The 12834-nt window shown below is 40.8% G+C and overlaps 1 protein-coding gene across 1 annotated transcript in view; it reads left to right on the top strand.

Annotated features, from left to right (window-relative positions):
* The window catches only part of PIP4K2A (phosphatidylinositol-5-phosphate 4-kinase type 2 alpha), a 208592-nt gene that overhangs the window by 36309 nt on the left and 159449 nt on the right, over positions 1-12834 (top strand). The gene's annotated exons all lie outside the window — the stretch shown is intronic.

Genomic DNA, 12834 nt, shown 5'->3' with positions numbered 1-12834 from the left:
CAAGGGTTTGGTTGTTCCATGAAAATGGGATGTGTCTGAAATGGGATTGCTTCTCATAAAACCATACAGAAAAGAGACAGACCACCCTACATCTGGAAGTGCCCAAGCCTTTCATTTCCTAGTTGCCCATTAGGTGAGGTGTGGGAGCTCCCCTTGCTCCTGATTCATATAGGAACATTGATGGCTGTTCCCCTTCATCAGGGAGGAGGGGAAAGTGCCCAGAGTAGGTAACTGTTACTAGATTTTCCTACCTTAAGACTGCTCAGTCCTCTTGTAGAATTTTTTTGAGAGGCAATTCCACCCCCATTAGGTGTGTCTGTTAGGGGGCTGGTGATGGTAACAATAGATCTGCCTAAGGCTGTGTCTACCCTGAAAATGCTACAGCTGCAGTAGTTGTGCCACTGTAGTATTTCAATGTAAACACTCACCTCAGCAATGGGAGTGGCTCCCCTTTTGCAGTAATTAATTCACCTCCCTAAGAGATGGTTAACTAGTAGGGATGTAAACGAGTAGTCAAGCATATCATTAACCAATATACCTAGGCTTATTGGTTAGTCTTCTTGACTACTTGCATTCCCCCTTTCCCTTTCTTCCTCTATATCAGCCCTGATATAAGCCCTGAACCTGCAACTGGTGTTAATTGGGAGGCAGAGCTTACCCTTCTAGAGCCAGTTTAAAACCAATTTAAAATAGTAAAATAGTTATGAAAAATGACAGTTGCTATTTAGGAGACTAATGGCCAAAGAAACCAAAGATTACATTGATTTTTTTTTTTGACTGACAATCTTGAACAGGATTATTCTGTCATGCCTGTATCATACTCTGTTTTATTCTCTGAGCTGGCCTTGCAAGGAAGCTTGTGTCCATATGAGAGTTTTTGTGACAGCATGTGACTGTGTTGCTTTTTTCTTAGGTGATAAAAGGTCAAATGTACTATAGTTTTATGGCAGATTATAGCTACTTTATGCTGAGAATTTACCCTTCTAAACTGATAAACATGAGTGCCTGATAATTGCTCCTAAAGCATTTTAACATTCTTGCAGTTGTTTATGATTCCTCCAAAATTATTTACAATACATGTTTTATGAGGCAAATAAAATGTTGGTCTAGGCATATTTTATAGAGATAAACAAATTGGATTAAAATATCATCATCATGGCCTACATTGCAAATAAACTCCAAAATACTGAGCAGTAGGAAGGAATTCATCTGCTGAAAAAAGATAAATTAAAAATTCTAGGCAAGTCAGTCAGTGTTCTGGTCTGGTGCTTTTGTGAAACCAATGACTATTTTGAGCAGTATCTTTTCTGTGATGGGGTAACCAGATAATTATTGCTTTAAGGGATTTGATTTGGAAAAAAACTGTTTTCAGATTTTTTCCTTCAGAGACTCAAATTAGCCTCAATGACTCAGTTGCTCTGCAGTTGTGGTTGTGTGGTAGGGAGCAGAAACAAGACAAGCATCACTTGAAAAAAAAAAAAAGCCTCCAAATGCTGTGAGAGACAATTACTAAATATCATGTTCTTCCAGGAATGACTGGCACAGGTTTGGTTACCATGAAGTAATTAAAGCTGTTTGTATAGGAAATCAAAGAACCAGTAGTTTTCACTGAAAATTGATTTAAAATGGTCAAATGAGGGCAAAAGAATAAATAATAGTGAAGCAGCAGAATCTTTAGTGGATATTTTAATTATCAATGATTGGAATATATTAATTCTTCACAAGTTTCATGGAAGCTGATTAAAAACAAATAGGAGATCATAAAATTCTTAGCTTATAGCTAAGGCCATCTATGGATAATCCATTAGAGACAATAGGGATTTGTGGTCTGCTGAAAGGACTGGACTAGAGCATTTCATATTGATTGTTTTGAAGAATGGATTTCACCCCAGTAGAATTGAATGGTAAATCTACTTTTTGTAGGGCAGTAATATGGAACCTCATGACAAAAAATGAAATTTCTGGGACAAGCAGAAATAGGAATACCGTTGAAGACTTCTGACGTGTATGATAGGTATTAAATAATGATGGCTATGGAGAAGCAAACTCTGAAAACTACAGCTGTTAGTGATCTTCCCAAGTAAAAAGAACAAGCTGTTGCCTATTAAGAGCCTGACTTTGCAAACCATTTCATGAGAATGGTCCTTACTCAACATGAGTCCCATTTAAAGTCAGTGGAACTACTTGTGTGAGAGAGAACTCACCCCTAAAGTTTAAGGCTTGCATAATTAAGCCTGAAATGTGCATTGCTAATGGTGGCTGTGTTGTTGCTATCCCTGGTTAAGTGAGGGTAATTTTTTTTAACAGAAAAACATACTTTTTTATTTATGAATCATCAGTTAGTGTGTGGGTTTTTCAGAAAGTGTTCTAAAGTCGGACTTAGATGATGAAGACACAGTGAATTTAAGAGCCTTTAGAACAGTTGGGAAAAAAGTTCTAATTACATAGTTTTTGTTGTTTATTTATATTGTGTAATTCCCATTTGACTGTATGCTTTAAGGATTTAATTGTATTGGCTATTTCTGCTACTAAGCAGTAGTATGTCCCAAGAGTGACATGACTAGCACAGCTTTGTCTTCTCTTCTCTCCTGATTTCACCCTCTGCTATTGATCCAAAAATGTTAGATTATTTTAATGTCAGATGTAATCTAGCCTGTGGGCTTCCACAGTTGTCCTAAATTTATTTGCATACTAATTTATTCAATAGTTTGTACAGGAAAGGGCACCATCAGTGCTGCTCAATGATTTCTGCATCATCCTCTCTTCTGCATTTCCTTTTCCTCTGTTATCTCTTTGCTGCTTGACTAAAAGAGTCCATATGGGTGGTGGGCCTGAGATTAAAAGTAAATCAGCTAATTGCAAATCTCCACCTCTACTCCCTTGCGCTGCATATAATTTATCATGCATTATTCATAGACACAGTCCCCTTTTATTTCCGTGACACACTATGCTCTTCATTTTAGTTGGTTACCTTCCATAATGCAATTTTGTTTAAAAATATAACATGTTTTTTATTTTAGTATCCATTATTTGATCCACATTGTTTTAATGGTATGAAACCACTACAGAAATGAGTGGTTTTGAATTGCTCTTCTACCATCAAGTGAATCAGAGATCCATAATATTTTATTTTTCTCTTGCAAACTTTGTTAAAAACATGCTGGCATGACTGGAGGAGGCAAGGGGGTCAGTAGAATAGACCTTCTTTCTGCCTTGTCTTGTTAAAACTTCCAAAGGCCCAGTAAAGCCAAATAAAAGCTCAGTTGAGATGGGTTATTCTTCTTGCAGCAATATATCTACAAAGGTCAGTTCTAGAGAATTTTTTTCTTTATGGAATGTGAAACTGTAAGCATTTTTGGTCAAACAAAACCAGCCAACTGTATTTTTACATTTTGTTGTTTCGCGTTTGGAAATTCTAGAAAAAGCAAAAATCAGAACTCTTGTTTTGTGTATGAAACAATTTTTTGCAGTTCTAATCTAAAAGATGAAGATTTTTAGACTCCCTCACATCTGATAGTCTGTTCGTTATTTAAAGACATCCCTTTTCTCCAAGCAATGGTTTATACTATAAGGACTGTAAATTTCAATAAGACATGGAACACCAGGGAAGTTCCAGAAGACTGCAAGAAAGCTCATGTGCCAATATTTTAAAAGGATAAAGGAGATGACTGGGTAATGATAGGCCTGTCAGTCTGACATTGATTCAGAGCAAGATAATGGTGTGGCTGATCCAATATTTGTATAATAGTCTGAAAGGAGAGTAATATAATTAATGAAAATAAACATAGATTTATGGAAAATAGATCCTGTCTTTTTTTTTATGAGATTACAAGTTTGGTTGATAAATGGTAATAGTGCTGATGTAATAGAATTCTGTAGGGTATTTGACTTAGTACTGAAGGATGTTTGGATTATAAAGATTAATATGGCATACATTAAATGGCTTGAAAGCTGACTGATAGGTTTAAAAAGGTAATACTAAATGAGGAATCATAATTGAATGAGTATGTTTCTAGTAGAGTGGGAGTCCCACAGGGATTGCTTCTTGGGCCTATGCTACTTAACATTTTTATTAATGGCCTGGAAGAAAACATAAAATCATCACTGATAGAGTTCCAGATAACCCATAGATTAAAAATAGTCTTACATCTAAGAACAAAGACTCTGAAAAAGCAATGACTCTGAAAAAGATCTAGATATCATGGTGGATATTCAGCTGAACATTAGCTCCCAGTGGCCAAAGGGCTGATACAATTCTTAGTCTCCCTGGTTTTGCGTCCCAAGTAGGATCAGATGACTGGTGTGACTGCTGCTGGAATCCTATGTGTGGTTCTGGTGTTCACAGTACAAAAAGGATACTGACAAATTGGAAGTGGTTCTGGGAAGAGCCAGGAGAATGATTAAAAGGAGCTCAATCTATTTAATTTAGTAAAGAGGGATGACTTGATTGGTCTAGTCTGAGTACCTACATGGGAAATAAATGTTTAATAATGGATTATTCATTCCAGCAGAGAAAGGTATAACATGGTCCAATGACTGGAAGTTGAAACTAGGCAAATTCAGAGTAAAAATGAGGTATACATTTTTATCATTGAGAGTAATTAACCATTGGAATACAGGCAGTCCCTGGCTTACGTACAAGATAGGGACTATAGGTTTGTTCTTAAGCTGAATTTGTATGTAAGTCGGAACTGGCTTCAGATTCAGCCGCTGCTGAAACTGATCAGCGGCTGACTACAGGAAGCCCTAGGCAGAGTTGCTCTGCCCCCGGCTTCCTGGAATCAGCCGCTGATCAGTTTCAACAGCGGCTGAATCTGGACTCCTGGGACAGAACAGCTGGGGCACTGCCGGGTAGGTCCCCACAGGACCAACCCGGCAGCACCCCAGCTGCTCTACCCCAGGCGTCCCGCAACAAAAGCCTGGTCTGCTGGGGGGGGGGCGCACTAGCTGCGCCCTCCCCCCCCCCCAGCAGACCAGGGAGACCCGAGCAAAGCCGTGGAGGCGCAGAGGTCCCGCCGCCTCTGCGGCTTTGCTCCGGGGCAAAGAAGCAAAGCTGCATGGGCAGCGGGGTCCCGCCGCCTGTGCGGCTTTGCTCGGGTCTCCCTGCTGTGCTGGGGAGTCCCCCCCAGCACACCAGGGAGACCCGGAGCAGCTTTTCTTGCCCCAGAGGATGCGGTGGCGGGACCGCTGCGCTCTGGGCGGTCCTGCCGCCCGCGAGCTCCGGGGCGAGAAAAGCCCCATTCGTAAGTGCGGATCCGACATAAGTCGGATCCGCGTAAGTCGGGGACTGCCTGTAATTAATCAATGGTCACAGTAGATTCTTTATCGCTGACCTTTTTAAAATCCTGATTTGGGTGGTTTTCTAAATGCACTGTAGGATTCGTTTACGGGGAAGTTTTATGGGCTGGTGACCTGTGTATATAGTAGCTCAGACTAGATGATCACATTTGTACCTTCTGGTTTTGGAATCTGTGAATGTTAGTTGAGTGTTACTCCACCAGCCCAATCAAGTTGGATTGCATCAACTGTATTGGTCCTGTGTTTTTGGGAGTTAGGGCAACTCAAAGCCTCAGAGGAAAATTGTATTCTTTTATCAAGGTTTGTTGCTTACTTATAGCATTAAGGATGGAGTATCACTGAACAATTGAGAACAGAAGGACATGGGAGGGAATATGTACATGGCGATTTATTATATTTGTTGCAGTTCATGAAATAGAGGAAAGTAATTCTTACAAGTATTTTTAAAATGTGTATTTAAACAGGCCAGCCACCTCCTGTGTGGCCCCCTTGTGGCCTAGCTACAGGTTACCTGACAGTTTTCATATTTTCAAATAAAGTGTCATATCAGGTTTTTCTTAGTGAAAAATTCTTCTCCTTAAAGGTTGTCCTTTATAGTTACTTAATCTTCCCTTATGCCTTATTCTCTAATCAGGGTTGACTAGTCCCAGTCTTTAAGGAGTGAGTCACTTTGTTAAAGTGTGAAATAGATTTTTCAGAATTATCATTTCTCTCTCTCTTTTTTTTAAAATTGGAATTTAGCTTCTTAGAATGTATTGTATCAGAAGCAGAGTGCAGTGGTGAAGGGCCATGCAGCCCCATGGGAGCCGGTGCTTGCAGCGAGCCGATTGCACGTTTACATGTGAGGAGAAAAGTCAGCTCCAGTGTTATAGGCCCTGTAGAGCCGCCTTCCCCCCACATAAACATGTAACTGCCACAAATTTCAGCAGTTACATTATTACAAAACCCACTTTTTAACATCCTTTGTTTCAACTTTTTTTTCTGGGTTGGTGGACATGGGCGCACAAAAATCTTTTTGGTATGATGTGTGTCTGTTTATTTTGGTAGATGCATTATCTTTTACAAAGCAAAATTTGAAATCTTTGGGAATGCAATGATAAAATTTGGTATTTGTCCTAAAATGTTTTGGAAATTGTCAATTATTTTGAACATGTAAGTGTAGTCTTCTAAATTCCTGGAGAGTCTCTGTGAACACCAAGGATGGGAGGAGTGTGCCTTTAAATGTTGTGTACAATGTTCTCTCCCATATTCCTTTAGAATGATTAATGAGGACTTGTGTCTTTTCCAGCAATTCTGAGGAGAAAGTAAGAGTTGCCTTGAATTCTTGCTATTCAAGCTAAATCTTTGCTATTCTCCAAAGAGTTCAGTGCTATTTGTAACACATCCATGTTGGTGGGGTGGGGGCAACCTATTGGATGAATACAAGGAATATTAAATGAAATATAAAATGAGCTTGTTAGGATCATTATAAGGTCTTGTATGCTGATATGGGATCTGATGCTGTCTTTAAAAGTACATGTTTTGGATTTTTGTTTTCATAGGATGGTTTGGGCAGACGCTATGAAGCCCCCCAAAGCTCAGGGCAGCCACTCCAGACTGTCCTGTGGTCAGGAGGGCTTTACATATACTGGTAAAGAATAAGGTTATCTCCAAGCATGTTCTGCCTATAGTGAATTGGTTTCCAGACACTGAAGCCTTTTGAGAATTCAGTGTTGTATGTTACAATTCTTGTTTTATATAGCAGGCTCAGGGCTCTGTTTGAACTAGCCACTTGACTTTGAATTGTTGATGTATATAATATCTCAGAGCTTGTTGTGACAATTTCCTGTGTAAAAAAATATCATTGTACTGCAGCTTTTTAGTTTTTAAAGTTTTCAGGAAGGTTAGTGCTATTATTAAATTAATGGGTTTCCAACTGACACTGCGTGATTTTTTTTCAAGAATTTTCCAGGGAAGTGGTGGATAGATGAGTGTGTGCAATTCATATAGTGTCAGATGTATATTGTCTTAAAATAGATAACTTCCTTTGATGCCGTTTAACATAATGACCTGTTCATAAGATTATGATTTCCATCTAGTATTACGAGTGTTTCACAGTTATATTGCAGACTGCATACAGGGTTCTTTGGAAGATTTTTTTTGGGGGGAGACCAAAAATTGAGCAAGACCTTGGTACAAGTATTAAATGCCACTGTAGAGCAGGTTGTGAAGGCGGGCATTTCATGTAAAAATCAGTAACAATTTTTATGTATTTTTAAGGGACGATCCTCTTGGTACTTCCTGGTTCACAGAAAGCATCTGAGAATGTCATTTAATTGAGTCAAAAGTATCTGCTATTGGCCTTGTTCGGTTTTCAGATAAAATTGTCAGAATCTTGTAAGAAGAATGGCATTCACAGCCAGATTCAGTGACTGGAACCTAAAATTATCAATCCGAACTTCAGGAAGTGCATGAAATTTGACTTAAAATCACTTGTGCTTTTGGCCCCTTACACTATACACTCGAATCTCTTTAATCCAGCAGCTGTGGGAAACAGGGTATGCCACATTAAAGATTTTGTTGGGCCAGGGAGAGCTCTGTAGGGTCTGGGTGTGAGGTGGTTGGGGTCAGGCACACTTACCTGTCGCCCTGCTTCTGGAGGCAAATGTGGCTCTGCACTCCCTGCCACTCCCAGGCACTGCCCCCTCATCACTATGGGAACAGTGAGGAAAATCTTTAGGGGAATCAGCTTTGCAGTTCTCCCAGCAGGGGGTGAGGAGAAGGCGTGGCAGTGTCCAGAGCTGCTTCCTTCTCCATACCATGGGTGTTCTTGGATTCGGGACACCCAGAGTATGGAGATTTAAGTGTAATTGTATTTGTGCATGCAGCCCATTGCATCTCTGGGGAACCCCATTGACTTCAAGATAATAGGCTGTCTGCCTTGATCCAGGTCTAGGTTCAGGTTCTTAGGTAGCTAGTTTTAGGCTTGACAGCATATGTAGCAGGGGTTTGGTCAATATGTAATTACTTGTTTGAACACTGGAAGTATTGAAAATTCATTATACACAAAATACTTCTCTGAATGGAGCATTAAGCTCCTGTGGATGCCCTCTATCTTTTTTTCCCTACTTAAGCTTCCAGAATTTGCTTTTCAGCTTATAGGCAGAATTCCTATCTGAATAATGCTTCTTTCTGAACAGTTTATTTACTGTTATTGCAAGGAACACCTAAGATTACTACAACAATATACATAGAGAAAAAATAATCTTCCTTTGAGCTTAATATGACAAGGTTCACTGTCATGGTGGGAGGGATAGCTCAGTGGTTTGAGTACTGGCCTGCTAAACCCAGGGTTGTGAGTTCAGTCCTTGAGGAGGCCAGTTAGGGAGTTGGGGCAAATCTGTCAGAGATGGTACTTGCCCCTGCCATGAGGACAGGGGACTGGATTAGATGACCTTTCAAGGTCCCTTGCAGTTCCTTGAGAATGTGTATCTCCATATATTAAAAACTGTCTTCCTTTTGTGAGTGTAGATTTTTCATACAGCAATGCAGAAGAAAAGCCATTTTAAAAATTAGGAAAATGTTGGTGCACAAAGATTGGTTCAGATATTTGAGCAGGCATAATACCCAAAACAGGTTTTAACTCCCTTCAATTGATATTTACATTATTAGTGTCCCTCTTACTAGGGATGTAAGCAACTAGTCAGCTAGTTGCTTCCTTCCCACCCTTTGCTGCCTCTGTGTCAGGGTATGGTATTGCGTTCTGCATGCCTGAGGTTATGGGGGGGGAGGTGATGCTACTTGCCAGCAGAAGCGCTCTAGATAGAAGTCCAGTCTGTTGTTTCAACCATCAGGAGGAGTCCATGCTGAATCTTTCTTGTAGCATTGGTAGGTTGGTTTCTGTGAGTTAGTGTATTGTTCAGTGTTGTGCGGAAATATTCGCTGGGTCAGAGACAGAGAAAGTAGGCTTCCGGGTCATCGCAGAACTAGATTACTTGTATGGGAATGGTGGGGCTGAAAGAGGATAGATTCTTCTGCTGGATTAAGTATGTAGTTGGATGGATTAACCATATTGTTGGGTGAGTCAAGGAAATCACTGTTGTGAGCCCTTGTGGCATGTACGAGTTTAGATAGTTTAGTATCCTTTTTTCTGTGTAGAGAAGCAGTGTGTTGTAAATGGCTTGTCTTTTTTGTAAAGTCTAGCCACATGCAAGTTTGTGTGGGAAGGTTAGTTTTGTATGAGTCTCCAGTTTTGAGAGCTCATTCTTGATCTTCTCCTGTTTGTTTTACAGGATGGATGCAGATCGGGTGATTCCCTAGTTCAGGGGTGTCCAAACTTTTTTCAAAGAGGGCCAGATTTGATGAAGTGAACATGCGTGAGGGCCAACCATTTTGCCTGACATTCTTTGAACCATTAAAATTAAATGCAAATTAACTATTTTATGCAAAGTTTATTGCAAACGGCATACTTTTCATTTCGTCACATGGATGACAAATCTAAACAGGTGTTAAATCACTCTGCCTTTTATATCTGAAGGCCAGATGAAAAAAAATCCAGGAAGCTGAAATATATGTCAGGAACATTGTAAAGTACATTACATATTATTGGTAATAAAGGTTGTCTGTCAACTTTTAAGTTCAAAAAATATGAACAGGAACATAACACCAAGTATACATGTTGTGTCCAAATATATTTATAACTGATTTAGACCAACTGACATTAACTGAGATTTTACAATGTATTCATCTCAACTGAAAAAAAAACTTGCCTGCACTAATATGAAGGGTGAAACTGAGATCTAGACTGCAGCACATAGGCTAGGTCTGGTTCAAAGGCAGTGGTTTTGATGCGCAAAATGTCACGCAGGTGAGAGTCACTTAGTCTTGTCCTCACGCGGTTCTTGTTAAAGTTCATAGCAGAGAATGTCTTCTCACACATATATGTTGAGTCAAACAAGCTCAGCATTTTCTTAGCCAATGTTCGAATCTCTTGAAACGGGCTCTTATCCAGTTGGCGGTAAAAGTTCACGAGAGAGCTGTTGGTGACGACAGCGTAACTCGCTGTCACAATGCAGCTCAATGAGCTCGAGCTGCAGCTGATCTGGAGCATCATCGGGGTCAACAGAGAATGGAGAGGAGAAAAGGCTGATCTCCTTTTCAATATCTGCAAAATCCTGAAAGCACCGTTTAAACTCCCCAGCCAGAGGTGCAATGTCTGCTGCATACCTGCTCGTTTGTGCACTGATATTGTCCTGTAGAAAACTGTTCATTATTTCCTGCAACGCTGAAAAATGTATGGTATTGGGCTGTGTTTGTGACAACTGCCTTATGAAAAGTTGCAGCTTTGTTCCAAAGGCTTTGAGGTGTGAATAAAGCTGGTTCACGGCTGCATCTTTCCCCTGAAGACTCGTGTTCAGTACATTCAGATGCTTTATGTCAACTAGAAACCCCAAATCAGCCAGCCAAATAGGATCAGATAGTTCTCGCATTGGTTGTCCCTTTGTTTCCAAGAATTCTCCGATTTCCTTTCTGAGAGAGTAGAAACGCTGCAGTGCAGACCCCCGACTGAGCCATCTTACATCGTTGTGATATAAAACATCTTCATATTCAGCCTGGATGTCCAGTAGAAACTGTTTAAACTGGCGGTGGCACAGGGCTTTAGAGCGAATAAAATTAATAGTCTTTAGCACCGGTTTCATAACATGATCATATTTGAGATGTTTAGCACAGAGAACTTGTTGATGAATGATACAATGGAGTTTAATAGCTTTGCCTCCTTCTTCGATCACCTTGTTACAGATTAGGGTTGATAATCCCCTTCGTTCACCAGCCATGGCAGGTGCCCCATCAGTAATAATCCCAGTAACTTTGTTCCAAGGCAGTTTCATGTCATCTATGGCGGAACTAACAGAAACAAATAAATCTTTTCCTCTTGTTTGGTCCATAAGGCTCTGGAGGTCAAATAGCTCTTCAGTCACATTCATTTCATCGTCCACCCCTTTCATAATAATCAGCAACTGAGCTGTGTCAGATAGGTCCGTGCTTTCATCACAGGCTATTGAAAAGAAGTCAAAATCCACTCCTTTGGACGTCAACTGTCTCTTAATATCTGATGAAATCTCTTCAATTCTCCGTACTACAGTGTTACGAGCCAGGCAAATGTTGGCAAACTCTTGCTTCTTCTCGGGACAGATATTCTCAACCATTTTCATAACACATTCTTTGATAAAGTCACCCTCACAAAAGATTTGCAATTTTTAGCAATTAACGTTGCCACCTCATAGCTTGCCCTTGTGGCATTTTCATTTGACTCACGCGCTTTTGTGAAAAATCGCTGTTGTGACATAAAACAGCTTCAAGTTGCTTCAACTTTTCACTGCGGTCGCGCCCTGTTAGCTTGTCGTATGTGCTATGTCTCGACTGGTAGTGTCTCTTGACATTAAATTCCTTATAAACAGCCACAGTCTCTTGGCATATCAGACAAACACAGTGATTCCGTATTTCAGTGAAGAAATATTCCACTTTCCACCTGTCCTGGAAGCAGCAGCCCTCACTGTCAACTTTCCTTCTCTTATTTACAGTCGCCATTTTTTAAATTGACCAGAAGGGGAAGGGATCATGTGAGCACAGTGCGAGAGGTTTTGGTCTAAGTGTGTTCGTCCGAGCACTAATACACTGCCCAACAAGAATTCTCTTGCCTTTGTGGCTGTGTGTGGTGAAGAGTCTAAGGATGAGCTTGGGCGTGTGCGCAGCTCCACGTGCCCGAGCCCGCCAGGAAGCTGACAGCGCGCAGCGCCAATCACAGGTACTGAGACATTTCCCGATCTCTGCAGCTGCGGACCGGGAAAATGTCTCAGTACCTGTGATTAGTGCTGCGCGCTGTCAGCTTCCCGGCAGGTTCGGATATGTGGAGCTGCGAACATGCCCGAGCTCATCCTTAGTCCTGAGCGGCGCTCGGGGATTCGTTGGGGGCCATAAAAGATAGATATTGCCAAATTACCTGTGGGGCCGTATTAAACCGGAACATGGGCCGCAATTGGCCCGCGGGCCGGACTTTGCACATGCCTGCCCTAGTTTCTTTAAAGAGAGATATTGTGCCAAACACTCTGTCTTAAGGGATGTGAATATTTAACTAGTAAGTCTCACCCTTCATGGGTGAGGCTTACTGGTTAATCTTAAGTGGTAAAGGCTGGAGCAGCTCCCCTGCCTACTCCCCTCTTCAATCGGTTAACCAGTTGAACAATATGTTTAACAGGTTAACTGATTAAATGGGATTTTACATCCATAGTAGTCTGTGTACTATGTTGATTGTAATGGCTTTTCACCTTCAGTCCATTTGGTATGACTGTCCATTTCAGTCTGTATCTGCAAGTTTTTTCATGAAACTGATAGATTTCCACTTCATGCAAGGCACTGAAATTAGCTAGCTGTATGATGACAGGTTTCGGATGGGTAGCCATGTTAGCCTGTTTCAGCAAAAACAACATGGAGTCCAGTGGCACCGTAAAGATTGACAATTTTGTTTAGGACATAAGGTTTTGTAAGTTGCAACTCACT

The sequence above is a fragment of the Pelodiscus sinensis genome, chromosome 2, assembly GCF_049634645.1.
Source record: "Pelodiscus sinensis isolate JC-2024 chromosome 2, ASM4963464v1, whole genome shotgun sequence".
Taxonomy (NCBI): Eukaryota; Metazoa; Chordata; order Testudines; family Trionychidae; genus Pelodiscus; species Pelodiscus sinensis.
The sequence above is the reverse complement of the archived record's forward strand: the minus strand, read 5'-3'. Positions and strand labels throughout refer to the sequence as shown.